Raw genomic sequence first — 25757 nt, 5'->3', positions numbered from 1 at the left:
TAGACAGTTGGATATTAAAAGGAAATAGTATCAACAAATTAAAAGCGTTCAAAGATAGTGCAGAGTTGTTAAGATACCACAGACGGCGGAATAACTAGTCCTGAAGATGTCAGCGGAGAACTAGACTTATTTAGCATAATTAAGAAGAGAAAGATGGCGTATTGAGAGCAAGGTAGACGAAGCGACAAGTACCGATTCTTTCACTGATGACTGAAGGCGGAAGAGCAGATGGAAGGAAGCAGATTTCCTGGCTGTCAAACACTAGGCAATGGACGGTACCACATGATATCCTATCATTGTTACATACCTCAGGAAACCGACAGTCTACGGAAAATGTGATGGCAAACATATATTAATGGATGTACTCTGGAAGAAGGATATCACATGGAACGCTCTGTTCATTACAGTAGAAGCTCCCAAATTTCTCCTAAGACGGAACACTTTGAGAACTCTGGTACTTAGAAGGACCATCTTGTTTATTTAGAACGTTAATGAAAGCTAATCAAAATTTTAAAAATTAATAAAAACGTTTTATTCAGTGATTACTTCAATTTTAAAACATAACTTCTAACACAGAAATCATTTTTAAGGAAAAGGATAAACGTCGGAAAGCCGGCCGCTGTGGCCGAGCGGTTCTAGGCGCTTTAGTCCGGAACCGCGCTGCTGTTACGGTCGCAGGTTCGAATCCTGCCTCGGGCATGGATATGCATGCTGTCCTTAGGTTAGTTAGGTTTAAGTAGTTCTAAGTCTAGGGGACTGATGACGTCAAATGTTAAGTCCCATAGTGCTCAGAGCCATTTGAACCTTTTTTTTGATAAACGTCGGAAACAAATACCATGTTATTAATAGTTTCTCGAGGAGCATTTATTCACTTCTCGCGGTACACAGTTTGGGAAACCCTGCATCAGAGAACGCGATTGATGTTGCTGACGTGTGAAACGTTACCTTTTGGTTACTGAATCTTACAACGTATTTGTTTTATGTCGCGGCACATGTATCTTCTTACTACATTCAATAAACTCAACACACAGAAGTAAATATTTGCCGGTCTTTATTTAGATTTCAGAGCAGTAGCTATGACAGGCACAATACAACAGACGAGCGAGGTGGCACTGAACAACAGTGATTTCAATCCTCGCCCCATCATCAAAACTTAAAGCTCTGCAGTGCTTCCTTTAAATTGGTTAAAGCAACTGCTGGGTTAGTCCATAGAAACAGACGTTGCCGCACACCCTGCCTTTCGTTTTCCAACCAGAGCTCTTGCTACTCTATTGAAACGTGTTTCCTTGTTTTGCGAAATTGAACCATGAAAGGGGCAAAATATGGGCTGAAAGTTTTTATCAGTATATTTCGTTATGTTCATTTTTAACCATAAATCTATAAAAACTGGTATTTGATTTCCAAAGAAATCTGTGGTACGAGGTGAAAGTTTCTATGAGAATATTACCACAAGAACCCAAAAGCCGGGATTAACAGGTACCTCAGAGTCTAGCTACCGGAATCGCTTTTTGGTCAGAAGTACATTCCGAAAAGACCATCTTACTATGACCTTAATTACCTGAAATTTTTAGAAGGTATTGCAATTCTTGAAGTAAATCGAAGAAATCTATTTAACCGTCACCACGACAATTCGGCTTTGTCTGAATTGTATATAAAAAGAAACGTATCTATAATACATTGATTCTTCAGTAGGCCTAATATATGTTTATAAAATTATTTTTGCTGTAATTACTACTCAAATTAATCATTACTGAAGACAAAATAAGTAGCACGTTTAAATGCGATTGCATGTCCGGAATATCCGTTTGAGACGAGAAACTTCAATACCGGGCATAACACTGACGATAGTAACTGCAGAACCACTTATCCGATTTGGCTCTTTCTTTCTTTACCTCACTGTTGAAATTAAGTGAAACCCGTTGGAACACTGGCAGCTATGTAAAGGGTCATTAACTTTTTTTATCATGCGTAGATTTGCACATGAGCAGTGGATGTAACAACATAAAAATTCGATGAAATAAAATTTTAAAAAATCAGACCATACAATCCAAGCGATCTAAACAGCGCTCCAAGCTAGCGTAATTTAAGAGTTAGAAAGTCTTTTTAGAATGTATTTTCGTGTAAATTGTACAGAAGTGAAATGTGGTCGATAAATAGTACAGACAAGAAGAGAACAGAAGTTTTCACAATTCGGTGGTACTGGAGAGTGCTGAAGACTGGACTGGTACAGCGGTTAGCTAATGATGCGGTCCTGAATCGAATCTGAGAGCAAAAGCACTTGCTGCAAGAAGGAATCGACTAATAGGGCACTTGTCGTGGTATCAAGGAATCGCCACGATTCCCTGTGTGTGTGTGTGTGTGTGTGTGTGTGTGTGTGTGTGTGTGTGTGCGCGCGTGCAGGGTGGGGGGCAGGAGGACGGGAATAAGTTAAAATTGAAGAGGGAAACCGACGCTCGACTGTTGGTACAATGATCGAGTTGATACAGGTTATAAAAGCTTTGTAGAGAGTAGACTACGATGGGACGGTGCATCAGACCAGTCTTCGAACTAACAAAAACGGTGCGCTATGAAAATTAATAGTGAGTAAGCAAGGCTGGTCCGCGAGCCGCACTCGCTTCAGTTGGCGGACGTCTCGACTTAGAGAAACTTACTTTTGCATGCAGTGGACGCGCTGCGCTGCCCATTGTGGGCAGGGCGCACGTGACGCCGGTGGGCTGGCCTGGAACAGCTTCATTAAGAGCGGGCTGGCAGCTGGCAGCGAACCCAGGACTGGCGCGGCCGAGTGCTGCATTATTCAGCGGGCCGACACCCAGCTAATTGGCTGACGGGACGGCTGGGACGTCGCCTGTGGTCTGACGAGCTGATTGCCGCGGCTGACCAGTCGGCGAGACCATTGTCGCGTTAAACGGTCTCGGTGCACTTGTTTATGAAACTTCGAGCTATCGGGCGAAAAATAGTCAGCTCTTTCCCGAAAACGCAAGTGAAAACAAGGTCTCTCCCGATCTGTGGAGAAAAATCAAGTAAACCTTGGTGAATCTTAAACCGACAGTCAATTAACCACTTTCGACCGCCAAGAAAATCAAGTAGATTTGTGTTCACAATATTTCATGAAAATGTTACAGTAGTTACACGGTAAATGATAGCAAATACAGTGAAGAACAAGTACTGAACACAGCAACACAGCATATAGAACAAGAAACCCGGCCAGTGTGGCCGAGCGGTTCCCTGGCACTTCAGTCTGGAACGGCGCGACCTCTACGGTCGCCGGTTCGAATCCTCCCTCGGGCATGGATGTGTGTGATGTCCTTAGGTTAGTTAGGTTTAAGTAGTTCTAAGCCTAGGTGACTGATGACCTCAGATGTTAAGTCGCATAGTGCTTAGAGCCATTTGAACTACCGGCCACCTAGAATGCTTCGTGAAAAAACCAAGGGAAACGCATGAAGACCGACAGAAAACATAAAAATAATAGAATTTTACACTATTTTACTGCACATCCTAACGGGATGCAAGCTGACCTCTTAGTGCAAGTACGAGGTAAAACAGTATTGAATTTTTGGACAATATCTAAAATAGGGTACATTTGACTTTATACCAAACACCGTGTAAAACTAGTAGAATATACAGTGTAACGATGCCATGCAAGTGTTAAAACGGGTTGTGTACAAGCGGTGCGGAGGTAACTTACTACTGTGACGTTAGGTGGACGTACGCTTCCGAAGCCTGGTTGTTAATTCAACCCTGTGCAGTTGTTCTCGAAGCAGAGATGAGCACCGCAAATCCTGCTGGTGGAGGGTATATTCTTCGCTATTTGTGCTGTCAAAGGAAATTGAGGTAGAGTCTAACAGTTCCCAATCACCAGAGCTTGCTTGCGCTTTCTTCCAGGGTTAAAACCGAAACAACTACATAATCTCTCCTGGAATGATGACAGGTGTCTTTGGCGACTGTGGACCCCCTGCTGAATAATCCATCGTCTTAGTGCTACAGAAGTGATATGGGTTACGGTTCAAATGGCTCTAAGCACTATGAGACTTAACATCTGAGGTCATCAATCTCCTAGACTTAGAACTAATTAAACCTAACTAACCTAAGGGCATCACACATCCATGCCCGAAGCAGGATTCGAACCTGCGACCGTAGCAGCAGCGCGGCTCCGGACTCAAGCGTCTACAACCGCTCGGCCACTGTGGCCGGTAGAGATGGGTTATGGCATTGGCTTTTTCTCTAGCCATTCACTGTGGACAACGATGCTGTTACCTACGTTCACCAGTTACACTTAAGAAACTTTGTACTGAAGTCAAAGAAGTAGCAATTAGAAGGCGTTGCAGCAGTCCTTAAGAGTTACGGACAGATATATAAAAATGAGTGCGGTCATAGTATGATGGTTGTAATTTGACTTAAATCTACTTTATGCATCTTTCCGTGAGGCATCTGAGTGTGTCCTCTCTGGAAATAAGTGGATGTCTAACACCAGTTCCGATGCTACTTACATTCCATATAATAATTTTATGAATCGTCTTACATCATAACTGCAAGTATTTGAAATGATTCTTATGTGTTTAAAACAGTCCTCCTCGCAAAACTTTTTTTCCAACGTTGCACTGTTCATTTCTTCAGCAATTTTTGTAGTTAGATGTTTGCAGACCACAAAGGATAGTCTATTTGTGAATAAGAATAAGGAGTGTTGCGGGCTTGGGCCGAAAAGTGGACGACTGGGGTTTTTGTTCAGCCAGGTGGTGATGGGCTGGTGTTCCCATAGTGACGTACTTCTAAGTGGTTTGTGGTCAAGGCCCACAAGATGGCATTGAGGTAAGGGCTTGTGACTTTCCTGTGACGGGAGGTGTCTTCAGGAAGCAGCACATACAGGATAGCGTTGTTCGTGGGAGCAGGAAATGGTCAATTGAAATGTCTTATTTGACTCCTGAAGTTGATTAGCAGAAAGGCCCGGATGTAACATAAATTTCGTGGTGCGATTTTGAGTTCTCGTAGCCGAGAAGTCGTCACGTGGGCCTCGTGGGTGTTGTAAGTAAGGCGTGTGCACTTTGGGGCGGACATGATATGAAGTACGATGAAGTAATCCTCAGGGATCAGTAAGTTTTTCGAAATTTTGGTAGAGTTCACAGTGCATTTCCTCTCGCAGGCGTTGAGTTCTAATTTTTCGTTTTCCGGTCATCTCGGCGAGTGCTGCTAATTAGAGAGCGAGCACGTGCTCGATAGGTCGAGGTCTTACAGTAGATCACGGAGCCAACAGCTAGCTGGAAGTGGTGTTTGACTGACTTGATGAGATTTAATTCATACAGTGCCATTTGTTTCACTGGAAACCGTGTATGTGTCGCATTTTAGTGTATATTTTGACAAACTGATTTCGAGATGTATTTTGTTGTTGTGAGTACTGTCGATGGAACTTAGTAGGAGCCATCTGGAGGCGATGTATAAACTGTTGGCAGTCTACATTCTACAATGTAGCGGTCAAATTTTAGTAATCTAGGATAAGTAAAATTTTAACCCTCTCTCACAGGTTAAAGCGGGGCTGCCGATACCTATTTATAGTGAATTAATGGCGTAGCAGTGGAGAGAGTAACAAGTGACAGCCATAAACATTTCCGAGTAAATATGGGATCACTACGTTGTGGAATTTCTCTCGTGTTGTACATCGTGGATAGTACGTGGAGTCTGGATGTGGCCGCGAAAGGCACTTCGCGCGTGTGACTGAGACTCCTACCACCGACGAAGGTAACGTTTCCAAGAGATACTCAAATGAGTTCCCACATTTTGGAGAAATAGCGTTAAATAGTCAGGTCATCAATAAATGCGTAGGGAGGCTGTTGGTAAATTCGTCGCGTTGGTGTCACTTCAAACTCTTATGACAACAAACGATTCGCTCGAAGGTAGCAGCGAAATGATATCGAGGACGGGTACAATGGGATTCATTTTCCAGCTTGTAAATAGTATCTGAAAGCACGAATTGATTCGGTTTGCTAAGATTGGGAGATGTGGCGCAATAATAAAACGTTGGACTTGCATATACAAGTACGGCGGTTTAGTTCCCTGTCCTGACTATAACGTCGTTGATTTCCTTTCTTATAACACTCAAGATAAATGCCGGGATGCATCCTATAAAAATATGCAGCCGATTTCTTTCCTAAACCCGAATTTCTGTTCCGTTTCTAATAACCTCGGATGCCTTCCTTTCTTCAGTATTCAGTTTTTGAAGAAACTGGATGTTCGTGGTTCCAAATGATTCGCCAATTCAGAACAAATTTACCACTGGACTATAAAGGGCGTCAATGTTCCGGTGAGGTACTGGAATTGGAGTAGCCACACAACTAGGTGCCTACTGCAGTTTCCATTGGGACAATATCTCTAATACAAATTCCTGCACGTGGCGCCTCTCTGCTGTTATTCAACCCCAACAGAACAGAGATAACAGAGGTGAAGCCGAAGTAACGAAGTGTGGTTCTGTGTTCTTGGTGGTGTAACACTTGTATTATGGTAGCTATTTTTTGTCTGAGAAGCCTGCATACAGCAAGGTACGACTTATTTTGCACAGGACGCATGAATCACGTAGGAGCATTTAGAGCTGTAAGTGTGTGCGTATCGCGCCAAAGGGAAGCACCCGAGCACTGGACTGCTATTACCCGAGATGCTAATGAGACCAGCTTTACGAGCGATAAATCAGGGAGAGGCAGAAAGGCCAGCCCGGGAGCGCGAGGTCGCGGCTAACGAATAGTTATTGCGCGGGTGGAGCACTATTTCACGACTATCGCGGCGCAACGCGCGGCCGACTCGGCGACAATTAAGTCTGCAGCGCGGACGAGCGCTGTCGCTGGGCAAAAGCCGCTCTTGGGACATTTAGCACGAGGGTACAGATAGCCGCGACCCTGTGCGCGGCGGCGGCTGCCTTTATTACCTCTGATAGCGGGTATGTCCAGTCTAGCTGCTACCGTGGGCACTGTATGAAAATTATGAGAACCTAGTTTAAGTAATTGACTGTCGTTAAAAGGACGGAAGGAGAGGAGGAGAAGTCCTGCACGTGCTATCTTCTGCAGTTCTTATGGCCTGACTGGTTTATTGTTCGTGAGCAGTCAGCTGCTTGGTCTGCAGCTGCCTTGCATTAAGTGAAATACACACACACACACACACACAGACACCGTTTCGTCTACCCCTTACAAAGACCGAGTAATTCAGATGATGAAAGCCAATCACACATTCAGGGGAAATTAAAAATCCAATGACCTCCGTGACGGGCCGATTGCATGCATATTGAGTTGAGAAACTCAGTACTCAACTTTCCCCTACAAACACACTTCTGCTAGGGAGTCTGGACCCACCGTTCTGTTTCCGAAGAGCGGGACCGTCAGATGATAAGCTCAGAATAATTTTCGCATTTCACCAAGTGTATATGCACGTCCGAAAATAACGGATAGCTGAAGTTCAAATTAACTTAGTGACCGCGGTGGCGAGCAGGAAAACCTTTTTACTCGGTGTCCTCGAGTGACTTCACTTCAGAATAGCCGACGAAAGAGCGGGAAGTCACCTCCATCCCACCGCAAAAAGAAAAAGCTATAGGAGAGGTGAGCGCAGCCTCCCCTGTAAGGATGGCTACGTGAACAATGCTACTGGTGAAGACACAGCCACTCTTGGCTCTAATCTGCTGCGTTTCGTTTTGGATTGTCCGCGAGGATTAGGGAGGAAGTTATGACATGTCAAATAAATCTGGTTGCCTTTAGAGGCGTCACAATGTATTTTGTCGTTCAAACTACTGTGATCGCAGCCAGGAGGTAAGCTAAGTCGAAGACTTATGTCATATTTTTGTAACTGATGTCCATGTCAACAGCTAAGTTGTAGAAAGCAAGTGCAATGTCGAGCCCCACAAGCATTCAAAAAGAGGCGGCAAAGATCATCCTTGCGTCGTCAGCACAGACATACATCACTAAATTGCCAATACCGTATGCAGGATCATTGGTGTCACTGAAGCTAGCAGTTTAGTAGCAATGTGCGGCGAGCGCGAAGGACTTGGGAACAGCTGTTTACTTACTGATAGAACACTCGTAAGAAATGAGTTAAACTGATACAATTATGTTACCTTTAGAGTTTTGGCATAATGGCTAATACATGCGTCGTGTTTAGCTGTAAGTTTTCTTACAGCACATGGAAGATTACAAGGAAAGGAACATGTTTTGATGTAAGCATAACTAGAAACATCTTACGTATTTTTGCTTTTGTACTGTATGTAAGCCTAAATAATCACATTACAGTTTGTCTTATCTGAAATGCCGGTAATATTTAAATGGTTTATGCCTATTTTAGAGCGTTTAATAATTAGTATTAAGAGACACAACTTAATGATGTGCTTTTAATCAGTTTTGATAGGCTTCGGGCCCGCATCTCGTGGTCTTGCGGTAGCGTTCTCGCTTCCCACGCCCGGGTTCCCGGGTTCGATTCCCGGCGGGGTCAGGGATTTTCTCTGCCTCGTGATGGCTGGGTGTTGTGTGTGATGTCCTTAGGTTAGTTAGGTTTAAGTAGTTCTAAGTTCTATGGGACTGATGACCATAGATGTTAAGTCCCATAGTGCTCAGAGCCATTTGAACCATTTGATAGGCTTCGGCTTTTCTTTGAACAGTGTGTGCTCGTTATGAAAATGTTCCTGTAATTAGAACGTACAGTTTGTCCTTGATAACGAGTGTCTTTATTCATTTAAGCGTTCCTGCGGAAACTAAAGTCTGCTTTAAACGTGCATATATGTAAATTGATGTTCTTCTCATAATACGATTATACATTGTATCTGTCAATCTCAACCAGAACGCAAATATTTGCTCAACTCCACAAATTCTTTAAGCTATCTCGTAAAGCTTAAAACGCCATTCCATTTCAGAAAATCGTGTCAGTACCACGCACAAACTTCCTGAGGCCGCCATATTGCCTCACCAAACGTCACGCTACATTTAAAGCTATGCCTTTGCCATTCTAGTGGGGTATGTCTGTGGTCATCAGCCGCAGCAGCGACTGGGCACACCAAAGATAATTGCGGGCGAGCTGGTCGCTAGAAGAACAACCGATGGCCACGAAATGTTCACTGTTAATTGTTAAATATAATAGTAGCGTTCTACGTTTGTCCAAACGAATGATTCACCTTCACCTATGGTTTGCTGTGGGAGCAGAGTCAGTCACTACTGAGAGTCGAAGAAAAAGGGAGCGAGTTCATTACTTCGTGATTATTTGGACACATTTTCAAGTGTCAGAATCCATATACAATTGATGGGAAGTGTATTGATTATTTCGCGGGCTTAAAATAATCCGCGAATTTTACCGTGAATGTAATTTACGTACTCCTTCGTTGAAAAGCTCAGAAAGGAAAGGGTGAAGTGTTGCAGTAACTTATTTTGCGTACTTCGAGTGGAATTATACTCCGAATTTAATTCAGAGTTGGGCTCCTCATATTTTATTTTGTGTATGACGGAAGGTCATATGACATGAGACTCTGTACGGGCTTACTCAAGTAATTCTGGTGCCCTGATTTTGGTGGCTGATAATAATTTTAGTGAGTCTGAACAATGAATTCAGGATTTTTTCAGTGGATTCTTTTTGTGATTGCTGTGTTCTTCGTTTGTGCATACGCCAGTAAATTGTCTGTAGCAAATGGTTTTTGATCACTGAGGAAGACAGAGTTTAAAGAAGTTGGGTGTTAGCCCCTATTGTATTTTTATGTAGGTACATACTACCAGATAGTAAAGTTTGTTGTGTATGGAGAGGTAGTTTATCGAACTGTAGTCTCGAATTCTAACCGATCAGTAGATCAAGAAAAGGAACACACGGACCGGAGTTCATGCTTATAGTCAGCGCACTTCGGCTGTAATGAGAAATAGTGATAAGACATTACGTGACAACTGAGTTAGTAGTATCCTAACTTAACCATTCCGACACGGACATCCATCCCGCTATCATTATTTTAGTAGTTCTCCGTGACGAGTAACAGTAAATTAAGATTTTGTAGGTGGCAACGCGATAATCTAACACCTCAAGAGGCTGATCTGAACACCTGCTACTAACTAAAGTGGTGGTGGAGCACAGCTTTTTTTTTAATTGTTCATCCCGCATAGGCTGGGGATAGTTTTGTCGCCACTGTTCCACATTACGAAGTTTGTTTATTGTAAAAATGTATTCTGAAAAAGAGAAAAAATAATCTGATATATAGTACGTAAAATCTAATCTTAAGTCACAAGAGTTTTCATTTCTACTCAAATGAATGAATCATTTTATAACTAATTTTAAAGGGAGAGAATTTAATTACATTCAGTTTTACAAGTAGCGGAAACCCGCTAAAGTCAGATGTGTCATATAGACTGCGAACTGACAGTTGATGCAGAGAGATTAATGTGCTAAGAATATTTTAATACGCTATCAGTCATTACAGCAGTAAAAAGTGTTTTCATTGAAGCATTGGGTCAAAATTAAAGGTGGATATTATTTGAGAACGTTTTAAACAATTTTCAACAGGACTGAACATAATTTTCTGTCTAAAGATAAGCCGGCCGTTGCGGCCGAGCGGTTCTAGGCGCTTCAGTTTGGAACCGCGCTACCGCTACGGTCGCAGGTTCGAATCCTGCCTCGGGCATGGACGTGTGTGATGCCCTTAGGTTAGTTGGGTTTAAATAGTTCTAAGTTCTAGGGGACTGATGACCTGAGATGTTAAGTCCCATAGTGCTCAGAGCCATTTGAACCATTTTGTTTAAAGATATTAATAAGTAAGGAATAAGTAGGCAGCTGAACACCAGAAGTTGCGTAAGTTGCGTCTAGCGAAGTTTATTGTCGTTGACTTAACAACATGTAGGTGGATTAAACGTCAAGCTCTGCTTCTTTTTAAAAATGTATTAATATCCTACGTTAAAACTTTAGTGATGATAATTCTGAAATTTTAATGACTTACGGGATCTGAAGAAATCTGCCGTCATATTAGCTTGCAGCCTGTTCTGACATTCATCGGCTTGGATTCAGATGTGCATAGAGTAATCGTGGTAGGAATGAGAGAGGATGTACGCGACTCCCGTGATCGCCGAAATCACGGGCACGCACAGCCTGCCCAGCTAGCTAACAGCACACCATACGCAGACTCTACCTTGGTAGGAGTCCCACATGCGGCCGTTTGCATTCTCACGGCCAAACAAATCTCTCCGCTCTTTCTCAGTGCTTTTAACGCGATAATAATTAGAAATCTCTAAGGGCTGGACGAACATTTTTGTACCGGCGTTTTCGCCTCGAGGAAAGATTGTCTCACATTTGTTTTGTGTTATTGATTCAGTCCGTTCACAAATTAAGTGACGTTCTGTTACTTGTCTTTGGTTTTCCCCAGTCCCAAATCTTGCAAATATTTTTCTCCGTAAACACCAGCTATAGACTGCGATGTTGCCGCGGAGGAGGAGGCAAATAGATCTCTGAGGTAGCTATTGAAGTGGGATCTTCTCCAATTACAACTCTGCATGCTTGGCAGAGCGTGTGCACTCAAGCTTCTACTGCAGCTAGTTAAACAACAATGTACTAACGTTAAATGTGGCCGATGTACACAAACACAACACAAACACAGCAAACCAAAACTTTATAGTATACCTGTTTATCTTTATCATACCTAACCGGGAAAGGTATGGGACAAGTTAAGGGTCTTGTAATGGAAGCCAGATATGCTATTAAGAAAGTTACTATTTATTGTATAGTTGAACAATGTAAGTCAAAAAGTCATCTTTAACAGTATCTTGAAACAGAGGTTAGTTACAAGAACTCAGATCCTTGCAAAATCTGATTTTTCTCTTAAACTGAGGAATATCAAACCAAGGCTAAGAAAGACAAAAGTAATCTGCTTTCCGCAGAAACAGATTTTCCTCTTGAATTTAGCAGTTAGTAAACTTTGACAGTGAAAGAAACAAATCAATTGTCTTTCGATATAGTGTAACCATCTGGGTGAGAGTAACACCGTGGGAGGACTCCTATAGACGGAAGACTAAATGGAATTAACAGCGTCAATATGTTGCTATCTGTGCAGATTGCTGATCCAAGACTAAGGAAACTGAATTCCAACTGGAGTTACGTCAGGAACATAGAATGCACATTCAAACGTATGAAAGCGATGAGCTCAGATTTCGGATCGGGCTAGCGCGGATTGCGGAAACTCAGCCCTGCTGCAAGGCAGCGGAATGCTGGAAAGCGGCCACAGCTGCTTCCGTCTCTCTCGGTCAGTGTCCGTGCCTCTCGAACCTCTGTTCCCGAGTCCCCGAAAAAATTCCTTCCTCCTGCCTAGCTCCCAATCTCTCAAAAATCGCAGGTGGAGGGGCTAACTATTGTAATACCAACATGACGGCCGAAATGCCACAAATTTCTCCAAAAAACGGGGAAAAGATAACGAATTTCCCGCTCACTGCCTACACAAAGCACATTTAACCTTCACTAATTGCTGTTGGTGTGAAACCAAGTTGTTTTCGATTAGTCGACTGGTCTGCGCCCTGCTGTAGGTGGACCGAGGGAAAGTCATTGGCTGAATCAAAGTTTTGGAGCGAAAAACAGGGTCGACACTGCAACATTCTCTGGCTCCAGGACGTCCGTCCTCAAGACGCCAGCACAGAACAGCCTGGTACCGTTCCACTTAGGGGGCGGCGGGGCAGCTGCGGACCACCGCCCCACTCGGCGGCTGCAAACACACAAGAGGTGACGGAGGGACCGGGGGGGGGGGGGGGGGCGTTCAGAAGGACGCCTAAGTTTAGGCCACCCCTAAGGGCATTGTGGAAGCGGTAAGATTTACTGACCACCTTCTTTATCGGTACAAAAAGCCCTTCAACGCACAGGGCCCAGTAGACCACCTACGTAATAATGGAAAAATATGCTGGACCTGAAAAGAATCGTTGTCGCATAGAGGTATTTGACGGTCATGTTAAACTATTATTTACCTGGGGATAGCGAGAGGGCCGGCCGGTGTGGCCGGTTCTAGGCGCTACAGTCTGGAATCGCGCAAACGCTACGGTCGCAGGTTCGAATCCTGCCTCGGGCATGGATGTGTATGTTGTCCTTAGGTTAGTTAGGTTTAAGTAGTTCTAAGTTCTAGAGGACTGACGCCCTCAGAAGTTAAGTCCCATAGTGCTCAGAGCCATTTGAGACTTTTTTTGTGTACCCCGGACCAGCTGCCATTTGTATAGCGAACGAATATCTTACTGCTGCTGAACGATGAACCGGAGCTGGCACCCAAGTGTGCGAATCGATTAATTCCTTTTGCAAAAGATGTTAACTGGGCTCAAATTAATGCTCAGATAATGGCATCATTTGCATGTTCACGATTGGCTTTTAGTGTGCAAATGCGTGGAAAAACGTTTTCCTGGGAGGTTTCTGAAGTTCGTCACTTTTGTATTTTATGTCGAACGAATCAGTAGATTTTGCACTAAGGCAGATAAATGGCTGAGTTCAAAACTATATCCAATAATTTTTATCCGTTGTCGAGAAACGTTAGTTTAAAGCCGAGGTAAATGTAACACGTAAAATTCATTCTAACGTGCGCGGAAATGTTTTAAAGTGATTCAGATAAATAAAAAATGCTTTCTTACGGTAACACTGAAAACTTGCTTTCAAAAATCTATCTCCAGTCAGATTTTACGTACAAGAAAATATGGTTTTATGAGGGTCCCTCTCTCTCTCTCTCTCTCTCTCTCTCTCTCTCCTTTTTTCTTTGCACCCGCCAAAGATGAACGTGTGCGAATCGGTTGGTATTTTGTAAGGAGGTAGACAAATACATGTAATTAATAGTCGTCCTATTGTTTTGTGAATCTTTATCCGTAGCACGATGTAAGCAACATGGTTTGAAAGACAATACAGAAACTTATACCTGATCAGTCGTCGATCGAATCAACAAAAATCTACATCGGTCGCCAAGCTATGGAGGCCTAATGCCGTAATTATCGTACAGAAAATGTTGGGAAACAGAATGAAAAATGCTCCTATCAAAAAAGTCAAATATGTCAGAGCAGAGTTAGGGATGTAAAAGAAGGGAACTAGCATTTCAACTTATCTGACAGCTTCGAAGACATTTAATTCGAAACACCTTGAAATATTCGCGCTTTTTTCCGAGTTTGCTCTTACTTCCCTAGCGTAGTGAGCGCTCTTAGCTGCAAAGTGTTTACACAAATCCATTTTGCAATTGATAGGCTAAAGTTCCTGATTCTGCGTCCAAAATTCAGAAGGTTCACCAGGCACAGTAAACAACATATATCATATGACTGAAGAAGATATGTGTAACTTTTAAAAGCATTTTTCTGCGGAGATAAAATTTCTGGTGGTGGATTTGTTCGTATGGGGATGAAATCATGTGTATAGTTACTTTACTTGGCGCAATGCATTACATGATATGGGTACTAATATTAGCAAGTCAAGCACGAATACGTCAATATGTTTTGATTAAAATGGCTTTAAGGCTGCCAGATAAGGTGAGAAGCTAGTTCCCTCCTTTTACGTACCTAATTCTGCCCAGAACATATTTGCCTTCTTTGTGCTATGGCAGTAGTATTTTTCATTCTTTTCATGTGATGATCGAGAAAAAGATTTTAACATTCATCGGTCAAGGTAGAGGCAGGTAATACTAAGAAAGTATTCTACTCCATTTTCAACAGTTAAAAATTGATGACTTATTTCATAACTGTTACAATTTCCTGGAAGATTATCCCCGTGAAAGACCTTCCAAAACCATAACTGCTGGTGCTAACATATCAGAAGTTCTTAGTATACCATATCGCCTTAGACTGTTGAGCGATAATTAAATAGATGACGTCGCAAGCATGTTAAAAGAAAGAGTACAGAACATTATTCACGGGGAAGTACTTAGAAACCTTCGAGTGAGATGAGTGCCTCATTCGGTGAACGCTGACCGAAACGAATTGAGAAAACTATTTTGGCTGCAATGTTTGGACCTTTTCAAAATGAATCCAACCAACACCGTGAGCCATCTTGGTACTGTCGATCAGACGTGCGCTCGCCACTTCAGACCAGATAGCAAACAGCAAACGAGGCAGTGAGTGTGAAAGGTGGTTGTTAGTTCCGCAACCTTTCATCATTACAGAGATATGAGATATTAACGTCTTCCGAGATGCACAGTCGAAGAAACCCGGCAACGATCCATGTTTTTACGGACCATTGCTCATGTATCTTCGTTGTTTTCTTTCTCATCCCAGCTCTTTCTCCTACAATTCAAGTCTCTTTGGCCAAGTAAGGGTTCTAAGTAAGGGTTCTGTTTGGGGAGCTGGACCATGAGAAAATGAGCTGCTGTTGGCCTAAGAGCTGAAATAAATGTGCAGGTCTGATAAATGGTTTACGATAAATGATGGAGAATTCGTTGAAATCGGGAAATGGCCATGGGACTATGACTGTCGTCAAAGAGTCGAGAGCCCTGACGTTTTATAAGCGTGTATTTAACACTCATTAGCAAAGGTGAAGGGCACAGGCAAAATATAATGTACCATATTGGCTAATGTTAGTGGTCAATAACTGGGGGCTCACGATGGAACATGAAGGTGTGCACTGAACAGCACGTGTGCCGCAGCTAGAACTTACGGCTTACACATATCTGTTCCAGAAATGAATGAGACAGAGAAGGAAAATTACAAATAGTGCACTATAAAGTCTACCGGTAACACATTGAGAGGACTCTCGCAAACGATATTTATACTCTGCTACGATCATTTCAAAGTCATTCTGTAGTTCGCATTCACTACATAAACAAAAGAAACAAGGGAGAAACGTAAGGACGCAGCGAACCAAGTAGTCTGCAGTGGCATTCTGAAGAACGTCGCAAATTACGTAGCTGCAACTTCATGAGAACAGTTTACCAGAGCTCCGGCTGCACACTGATGACCCCCCGCGATGCAGCAGCGTTCACTTCCAGTCGTTCACAACAAGACAGTTTTCCGCCAGCCGAACCGAAAACTGTGTGCAAGGCGATCGGAAATATGTGTGAAACCACGTCAAGTTATTTGCGAAAACTTTAATCTTCATTCTGAAATTAGACGCGAGTAGAAATACAAGTGAGAGATGCTCCAACTTCTCAAAGACAGCTCTTACTTTGCCGAAGAGCTCTAATAGTGCGAGAGAGAAAGAGTGAGAAAGAAAGAGAGCAGCCCGTAAAACCATGTTTCCATGTCCCGTTTTTCGTCTGCTGCAAATCAGAAGATGTCAATATTTTATGTCTCTGTTACAATGAAGATTGCACAACTAACGGCCATCTTTCAAGTGGAATTCGGTAGCCATGCAAAATGTTCTCTCCTTATTATTTACCTTAGACAAGATGAAACAATAAGTGGAGAGTACCTCGCCAGTTTTCTGGACCACATGGGTGAGAAAAATAAATGTTCAGAAAGCTACGTTGCAAACGAAGTAGTAATTTTTTGTCACCAGTCACAAACGTCCTTTCGTAACAGGATTAATGAGCGATTTTATGGCAAATTGTTGAAATATCCTCCCCGGTTACCAGATTTGGTACTTCTTTCTTCCACAAACTCACTCATGTAGAATCCTTACTGGAAAACATTTTGAGTCCAGTAAAGAGGTTATGGCTGCTGTGGAAGGTTATTATCGTACAAACTTCAAGAACGATAATTCAAGAGAGGGATCTACTTACAGGAAAAAAATCCTCTGATGTACATCAGGAGCACATCTAGAAACAAATGCCTTTGCCTTAAAACGAAAAATATAATCATTCATGTAATATTCTACTTAAAATTTCTCGTGGGGCAAAAATTATAGCCCACTGTTGCACAGAGGTTGTTCCATAATTAACCACTTCCTGTTATGTAAATGTCACCGGTTACTGTGAACTCAAGGGGTATATAGCGCAGAAATATTTGATAGAATTTGTGGGCTTGTCTTTGTACTGCGGGATAATTATTGTGGGTTTGTCTTTGTACCGCGGGATAATGTTACTTTCACCAAAATGACGAGATTTACACCACCCCAGAGCCAAAGAGCTCCAGTAACCTGCTCACCGACTTTCCGCTCCGAGTACTTTTTCTTGCACTGTCTACAGTCCAGCGTGACTGGGAAATAAACGCACGTAACTCTTATTAAAAAATAAAAAAACAAAACAAAACATAAGAATTGATGCACATAAGTATACAAAAATAGTTTATGTCTGTCTTTTGAAAATCCAAATACATATTCTAGGATCACTCTATCATTTCAGTGGAGGAAATGAAGCCTGTCACGAAGAATTATCAAGGAATCGGAAAAAGAAACAACCGTGTGAAACACAGCGTCTTTCATTGGCATACGATATCTTAAAAATGGCAGTTGCTGAAGAGCAGGTAGAGTGCGTATTCTTAGATTTTCTGAAGGTGTTCAACCTACGGTCGAATGTTCATTATAAGTGCAAGTAATAAGGTTCATCTGCCAAAGATGTTTAATGGTACCTCTAATGTACTCAATATACATAAGCGATTTACCAGTTACAGCCAACAGCGCCATCAGACTGTTAGCCTATGACGCTGGCCTACCGGCCCTTCGTCGAAAACTTTTTTTTTTTTCACATTTGACTGATTTCGTGCGGCCTTCCACCAATTTCTCTTCTATGCCAACCTCTTCATCTCAAAGTGGCACTTGCATCCAACTTCCTCAGTCATTTGTTGGATAAATTCCAATCTCTTCCCTACAGGTTTTTACTCTTCACAGCTTCCTCAAAGAAGTTTTTCCCTCATATCTTAATTGCTCTATCACCCTGCCACTTCTTCCTGTCGTTATTTTCCAGCCGGCAGCTGTGGCCGAGCGGTTCTAAGCACTTCAGTCCGAAACCACCCTGGTGCTACGGTCGCAGGTTCGAATCCTGCCTCGGGCATGGATGTGTGTGATGTCGTTAGGTTAGTTAGGTTTAAGTAGTTCTAAGTTCTAGGGGACTGATGACCTCAGATGTCAAGTCCCATAGTGCTTACAGCCATTTGAACCATTTTTGAACTATTTTCCACTTGTTTGATTCCTCACTGATCATACGGAGAACTTCCTCATTTGGTTTCAGTCCACCTAATCATCAACATCATTCTATAACACTAAATCTTAAACGCATGGATTGTCCTCGTTTCGAGTTTCTCTGCAGTCTATGATTAACTTCCTTACAGTTCAGAGCTTCAGACCTATCTTATCAAAAAAATCTTCCTCAAATTAAGGCCGTTGTCTGATACTACAAGAATTCTTTTGGCCAGGACTACCCTCTTTGTCTGCACTAGAGTGCTTTTTCTGCCCTCCTTGCTCTACCCATCAGTGTCATTTTGCTTACATGCTAGCAGAACTCCTTTACTTCGTCCACTTCGTGGCACTCAGTTTTGTTGTTAACTTTATCGCTTTCGTCTTTGTTCGGTTTACTCTCAGTCCATAATGTATTCTCGTTAGATTACTCATTCCGTTCGCCGGCCGGTGTGGCCGAGCGGATCTAGGCGCTTCAGTCTGGAACCGCGCGACCGCTACGGTCGCAGGTTCGAATCCTGCCTCGGGCATGGATGTGTGTGATGTCCTTAGGTTAGTTAGGTTTAAGTAGTTCTAAGTTCTAGGGGACTTATGACCTCAGATGTTAAGTCCCATAATGCTCAGAGGCATTTTTTTTCCAAAATGTCGTCGTAATCAAATTTTTCAGTTTTTCTCAGGAATTATAACACTTGATTATTTACACAATAGCCACAAACAACTAACTGCACATACGTCTCTGAAATTTCACATCCTGCTCTCTAGAATCTTAATTTCAAATACATGGTATTTTGTCCTCATTAATGAGATCTCTGTGTTAGCAGAACTGGGCCCTTTGAGAGGACTACGGAGTCCCTTATGCCTTAAAATTCGAGATACAGCCATAGCGTGGTAGCGGCTTTTGATACTTTGACCGGAGACATGGGAGTATTCGAGTAGCTCAGCCAATGAAAGCATTACCCGTAATAAACAACGATCTGGATTTTATTCTGCCTGTAAGTTTATTACGGTTTTTTCGCTTGGGACGATAGTTAGTGTGTCCACAGCGTCGTGATTTTGAATTTTAATGGCTGCTCAGATGTTGTTGCTGTTGGACAGGAATGCTGAATAGCGAAATAGAGCCGACCGGAAAGAATAAGTTTATTTTATCTCTTACAAGAGGATCTTACGAACTGCTGTACCCTCTTCCATTTTCTTCATACTTGTATGATATGAAAGTCACAGTGCGGACATGAGTTTTCTAAAAACGTACAACGCAATTTTCAAATTACTCGAAAAAATCGCCATTCAATGTTATAAGATTTCCAAGCGCTGTGACGTACAAAATCTTTGCGCATTAGTAGTTTAGTAGTCGGTAGCTGAGTGCGTAGCGCTAAAGACTGATCTGTAAGGTCGATAGTCTTCGTGCTATTAAGTTCGTACGCAACGTAATACAAGGGTTGCACAAAAATACTGAAACACCGCGAGAAATGTATGCTTGAACACAAATACAGAATCTAGCCTAGCGGGTTGTGCTGATGTATTTGACCGCAACTGATCAATGTCCTCAATACGTTGCAAGTGTCAGTCGTGGCCAGTAAGTGTTCTGTGTAGATGTGAGTGTATTATGTCGCAGCTGAGTGACTTCGGCCGCGCGGAGTGACCGATCGGTTTGAGGCGCCATGTCACGCACTACGCGGCCCCTCCCGCCGGAGGTTCGCGTCCACCCTCGGTCATGGATGTGTGTATTGTTCTTAGCATAAGTTAGTTTAAAGTAGTGTGTAAGTCTAGGGACCGATGACCTCAGCAGTTTGATCCCTTAGGAATTCATACACATTTGAACATTTTGAGTGACTTCGAAAATGGGCAAATTGTTTGTGCACGTAGGGTTGGTACTTCCGCAACTTAAGTAGCAGTGTGTTTAACGTTTCAAGATAAATAAGATTTTTTCTGTATACAGGGAACGCGGGAAAACATAATCCGCTAAGACAACGCGGACTAAAATTTGTGTTTAATGATTGTGACGGATGGCAACTAAAGAGAATTGTGACAAAAAATAAGAGGAAGACAGCTGCAAAAAACCGTTCATCAGTAATGTGAATGCCCGTATCTACATCTACATCTGTACTCCGCAAGCCACCTGATGGTGTGTGGCGAAGTACGTCTATCTGTTCTCCCTTCTATTCCAGTAACGTATTGTTCGTGGAAAGAAAGATTGTCGGTATGCCTCTGTGTGGGCTCTAATCTCTCTGATTTTATCCTCAAGGTCTCTTCGTGAGATATACGTAGGAGGGAGCAATATACTGCTTTGACTCCCCGGTGAAGGTATGTTCTCGAAACTTCAACAAAAGCCCGTACCGAGCTACTGAGCGTCTCTCCTGCAGAGTCTTCCACTGGAGTTTATCTGTCATCTCCGTAACGCTTTCGCGATTACTAAATGATCCTGTAACGAAGCGCGATACTCTCCCTTGGATCTTCTCTATCTCTTCTATCAACCCTATCTGGTACGGATCCCACACTGCGGAGCAGTATTCAAGCAGTGGGCGAGCAAGTGTACTGCAACCTACTTCCTTTGTTTTCGGACTGCATTTCCGTAGGATTCTTCCAATTAATCTCAGTCTGGCATCTACTTTACCGACGATTAATACCGGCCGGTGTGGCCGAGCGGTTCTAGGCGCTTCAGTCTGGAAACGCGCGACCGCTACGGTCGCAGGTTCGAATCCTGCCTGGGGCATGGATGTGTGTGATGTCCTTAGGTTAGTTAGGTTTAAGTAGTTCTAAGTTCTAGGGGACTGATGACCTCAAATGGTAAGTCCCATAGTGCTCAGAGCCATTTGACGATTAATTTTATATGGTAATTCCAGTTTAAATCACTCCTAATGCCTACTCCCAGATAATTTATGGAATTAACTGCTTTCAGTTGCTGACTTTCTGTATTGTTGCTAAATGATAAAGGATCTTTCTTTCTATATATTCGCAGCACATTACACTAGTCTACATTGAGATTCAATTGCAATTCCCTGTACCATGCGTCAGTTCGTTGCAGATCCTCCTGCATTTCAGTACAATTTTCCATTATTAAAACCTCTCGATATACTACAGCATCATCCGCAAAAAGCCTCAGTGAACTTCCGATGCTATCCACAAGGTCTTTTATATATACTGCGAGTAGCAACGGTCCTACGACACTCCCCTGTGGCACACCTGAAATCTTCTTACTTCGGAAGACTTCTCTCCATTGAGAATGACATGCTGCGTTCTGTTATCTAGGAACTCTTCAATCCAATCACACAATTGGTCTCATATTCCATATGCTCTTACTTTGTTCACGAAACGACTGTGGGGAACTGTAACGAACGCTTTGCGGAAGTCAAGAAACACGGCATCTACCTGGGAACCCGTGTCTATGGCCCTCTGAGTCTCGTGGACGTATAGCGCGAGCTGGGTTTCACACGACCGTCTTCGTCGAAACCCATGCTTATTCCTACAGAGTAGATTTCCAGTTCCAGAAAAGTCATTATACTCGAGCATAATACGTGTTCCAAAATTCCACTAGTGATCGACGTTGGAGATATATGTCTATAGATCTGCACATCTGTTCGACTTCCCTTCTTGAAAACGGGGATGACCTGTGCCATTTTCCAATCTTTTGGAACACTACACTCTTCTAGAGACCTACGGTACACCGCTGCAAGAAGGGGGGCAAGTTCCTTCGCTTACTCTGTGTAAAATCGAACTGGTATCCCATCAGGTCCAGCGGCCTTTCCTCTTTTGAGCGATTTTAATTGTTTCTCTATCCCTCTGTCGTCTATTTCGATATCTACCATTTTGTCATCTGTGCGACAATCTAGAGAAGGAACTACAGTGCAGTCTTCCTCTGTGAAACAGCTTTGGAAAAAGACATTTAGTATTTCGACCTTTAGTCTGTCATCCTCTGTTTCACTACCAATTTGGTCACAGAGTGTCTGGACGTTTTGTTTGGATCCACCTACCGCCCTGACATAAGACAAAAATTTCTTAGGATTTTCTGCCAAGAAATTTTTTTCGAACTCGTTGAACGCCTCTCGCATAGCCCTCCTCACACTACATTTCGCTTCGTGAAATTTTTGGTTGTCTGCAAGGCTTTGGCTATGTATATGTTTGCTGTGAAGTTCTATTTGCTTCCGCAGCAGTTTTCTAACTCGTTTGGTGTACCACGGTGGCTCTTTTCTATCTCTTACGATCTTGCTTGGCACATACTCATCTAATGCATATTGTTCGATGGTTTTGAACTTTGTCCACTGATTCTCAACACTATTTGTACTTGAGATAAAACTTTAACTGTTTCAAATAGTTCGGGTCTGTTTGTCACCAGAAGGTCTACTATGGTATCGCCACGAGTCGGTTCTCTGTTTAACTGCTCAAGGTAGTTTTCAGATAATACACTTAAAAAAAAGGCATGTAAATTGAAATGAGCGCGTATGGCATCGTAGGTCGGGAGGTCCCTATTCGTAACAGGGAAACGTAGTGCCGAGGCCATAAAACCTGGAGAAATGGAAGAAAGTCATCTGGTAAGATGAGTCTCGTTTCACACTGTTGTCAACTTCTGGCCGAGTTTACGTAGCAAGAGTGCATCGTGGTGGGATTTTCGGTGACGATTTGGGCAGTCGTGTCGTCGTATTCCACGGGCTCCGTGGCGACTCTGCAAGCTCGCATTACTACCAAGGATTATGTGACCATTTAGGCTGATCAGATGCGTACAGTGCTGCAATGTTTACACGCCAGTGGTAATGCTGTAAAGGCTACAGGGCCTTATTCATACATACAGCTAGTATGGTATAGGACTGGTTTTGTGAGCACGGGCGTGGCGACCACAGCCATCAGATCTCAATATTATTGAAAATTTGTGGTCTGCTTTTGAGAGAAGGGTGTGCGATAGCTATCCACCTCAATCACCGTTTCCCGATCTTGCCACTGTTTTGCAGGAAGAATGGCATAGGAATCCCCTGAAAATCATACAGGACCTGCATTTATCCGTTCCGTAACAACTAGAAGCTGTTTTGACTGCGAACTGCTTTCAAAATGGTTCAAATGGCTCTGAGCACTCTGGGACTTAATTTCTGAGGTCATCAGTCCCCTAGAACTTAGAACTACTTAAACCTAACTAACATAAGGACATCACACACATCCATGCCCGAGGCAGGATTCCAACCTGCGACCGTAGCAGTCGCGCGGTTCCAGACTGTAGCGCCTAGAACCGCTCGGCCACCTTGGCAGACACGAACTGTTTTCCTGCAACTAATTAGGCATAGTGATGTGTTGTGTTTTTGGGGTTTCCATGTTGTTGCGCCCCCCCCCCCCCCCCCTTGCATTTCGGCAACAGGTCTGATTTTTGATACACCGCCCTTTGTAAACTAACTTCCCGTTATTGACCTATGCTGCTGATGATGAAGAAAAAAAATACGATTATCCTTGAGTATGCTAAGTGTATACGTTCATCCATAATAATGATCCATTATGCCCTTCGTTGTTGTCTCTGTAAGTTCGTAAAGTCAACAAAAAATACTTCTCCTTTTTTTATTCAGTTGCCCCCACTTTTTTGAACAATAATTCTTTCCCTCTCCCACTCACTTATGTAGGATTTATTTACATGCTTCTGTCACACACAGCTATGTTGACTAAACGTCCGCCTACTTAGCTGGGTGGTAACGTGCTCGCCTCCCATGCAAACGGGTCCGGGTTCGATTCCAGACAGGTTGGAGATTTTCTCCGTTCGGGGACTGGGTGTCGTGGTGTCCTCATCATCATTTCATCCTCTTCACCGTCGCGCAAGTCGCCCAATGTGGCGTCGAATGAAATAAGACTTGCACTTGGCGGCCGAACTTCCCCGAATAGTGGTCTCCCGACCAACGATGCCATACGCGCTCATTTCAGTTTTCATGTTGACTAAAGAAAGAAGTTGATCTCCAGTAAAAAAGATTGAATCTCGCCACTGGAAACAATTTTTTCTTATAAAGGGTGATTTAACAGCCCCTACTCATATGGTTTTATGCAACCCGCACTACATCTTTATCAGGCAGGCGACAGTCATGTTATCAAGGTAAGTTTCCTCTCAGAGCTTTTTGCGACTTTTGGCAAACGGAATCATACTGTCAAAAATACAAGTGAGGACTGGCCGTGAGTTACACGGTATTTTTTTTTTTTTGACCTGGATATACTTTACTTGGGCCTCACTTATCCAGCTGTCTACTGTTTTTATTTGTGTAATTTGTGGTGTAATCATACAGGTTTTGAATGTCTAAATTTATTTCGTTTATAATACTTAATCTTTCGTAAATAGTTCAAAATCCTTGCCTTATAAAGTGTCTTTCACCATCGGAAACAATAAACTTAAGAGGAGATATCAAAACAGGAAGTGTGGAAGTAACAACTTCCCGGAATGTAACCAACTGAAAGGATTAATTTATGACTCGCCACGTAAAGGTGCTGAAATAGTTTCAAAACAAAATTTGTTTTATAGTTCTAAGAGGTCTTCATATACCAGTTGTAATGCGACATGTTCATCTCCACCTCCAGAGTGACCTGACCAATAACATTGTTCTATCACGTGGGATTGCATAAAACATCGGCAAAGGCAACTGCATCACCCTGTATATTAATCTTGTCCGGCTACCGTTTCTGTTACAGTTGTAGTCCAGGTTGCATAAAACGACGTCGGTAGGGGTGGCGAATTTGTATCATATTCTTATAATACAAAAGCAAATGTTTACTCTTAATTTTTGCTCGTATAAAAACAAATTAAAATTTTATACAAACACATTATATGCCTACTTGTTCGACGAAAAAGTTATATGCATCAATAATATTGTTGATTCTCTGGAAAAGACAAAGTATTTTTTTCTATTTGTCATTCCGAATTTTTGCACCAAATTTTTAATTTACTATGAATATTGGCATTTTCATTCGATTACTAATTAATAATAAAACACGTTATTTTTATGAAAAGATTGTGATACAATTCGTTAATAAATATGGAATTTAAATATAAGAAGAACATGTTTGCACTGGCGAGAGTGGAAGCAGCAACTGTACAGGTACCAGTGTTCAACGCTGTATTCTCCACTACCAACGGCACTGCTAATAAAAGACAAATGCACTCTAAAATCTTGTAATTTTCGAAAAAAGATCTTTTAGAATTGCTTTATACCACTTGAGGGAACTGATTTCCGAACACTGACTTTCATGGCCTACACGTGTAAAGAAATTGGAAGAGTGTAGAGCAGTCCGTGAGGTCCACCTGAGATAGGCTAATCTACATAGTTTGTGGAAAAATTGAAACAGGATGGCTGGATGGGGACTGAAATACGGGGCCTCTCGAATAAGCGCCTGCTATCTTATAACCACTAAAACATAAAGCAGACAGTATAGTGAAAGATTTTTGGCTGAACCCCACTTTATGATGTTAATTAATATTGTAATGAATTTTTGTGAAAGGCTACATTGGGAGGTTTTTAAAGTTATTAGACACTTCACTTAAGTGTGCCATTTGTAATTATTGTCATAGTTACAGACATCAGCAAGAAAATTATGACTACTGATCTACTATGGACGTAGTAAGCCCGTCCAGTCGATAGCCTTCAACACGTGGCGAAACCAAGGTGAAACCACTTCCAGACGTCCTGGGATTTGGCAGCCACCCCTCGTTACAGACTGGGCAGACTGGTAAAACAGGACAGGCAGCGAACTTTGGTGGAACTAACATTAGGCTTTAATTCTGGGTAGAGTACAACTGTGTCTGAACACACGGTGCACCGTACCCAATGTTAACACCACAA

This window comes from Schistocerca nitens, chromosome 4 (genome assembly GCF_023898315.1).
Source record: "Schistocerca nitens isolate TAMUIC-IGC-003100 chromosome 4, iqSchNite1.1, whole genome shotgun sequence".
Lineage (NCBI taxonomy): Eukaryota > Metazoa > Arthropoda > Insecta > Orthoptera > Acrididae > Schistocerca > Schistocerca nitens.
This window is presented reverse-complemented; position numbering follows the sequence as displayed.